Source organism: Helobdella robusta (assembly GCF_000326865.2).
Source record: "Helobdella robusta unplaced genomic scaffold HELROscaffold_15, whole genome shotgun sequence".
Lineage (NCBI taxonomy): Eukaryota > Metazoa > Annelida > Clitellata > Rhynchobdellida > Glossiphoniidae > Helobdella > Helobdella robusta.
This window is the reverse complement of record NW_008703839.1, coordinates 1,176,982-1,177,705: the sequence shown is the minus strand read 5'-3', so window position 1 is coordinate 1,177,705 and position 724 is coordinate 1,176,982.

Genomic DNA, 724 nt, shown 5'->3' with positions numbered 1-724 from the left:
AATTTTCGAAATACTACGCATGACTCTGTTTTTGATGACAAAACTGGCGAATTTAACAGTAACTGGACGTGGAGTTTTGGAATCATCAATTTTCCTCCCTTGTCTGGTGACTTAAAAATATCATCATCCTTGATAGAGTTATCAGTGAGAGAGCGCAAAATAGCAGAAACTGAATCATTGTCCTTTCTATTAGATTCACTTAAGTTGAAAATAATGACATTGTTTTCTCTCCCTTTGATAGTATTCACCACTTCGAGGGTACGCTTCACAACCTTGACGTCATTTTTAACCGCATTGATACCCTGTTTGACTATACCAGTCCAAGATTCATTCATCTGCTGCTTGAAATTGTCAAATGATCTATCGAGCGTATTGTCGACGCTGTTGATCTGGTTCAACCTCACACCATTTGCCACTACCAATGGCTTTAGTTTGCAAAAATCTTTACATAACGCGTTTGTATGTTTGGAAATCTTTTTAATTTCCAATTTTATTTCATCATTTTTATCCAGAATTGGTTTGGTCAATGTTTTCAAACCATCGAAAGACCTGAGGCAACCATCGCAAATGTATCTGAGATTTCTACAGTTGTTCATAGCAGGCAGAATGTCTTTAGGTACACTTTCTGCAGGCGGAACATAATCACAAAAACAGCATGTAACGCTATTAACACCAACTTTGATGCCTTTAGTAGTCGAACGTGTATCTTTAGACATAATGCTTC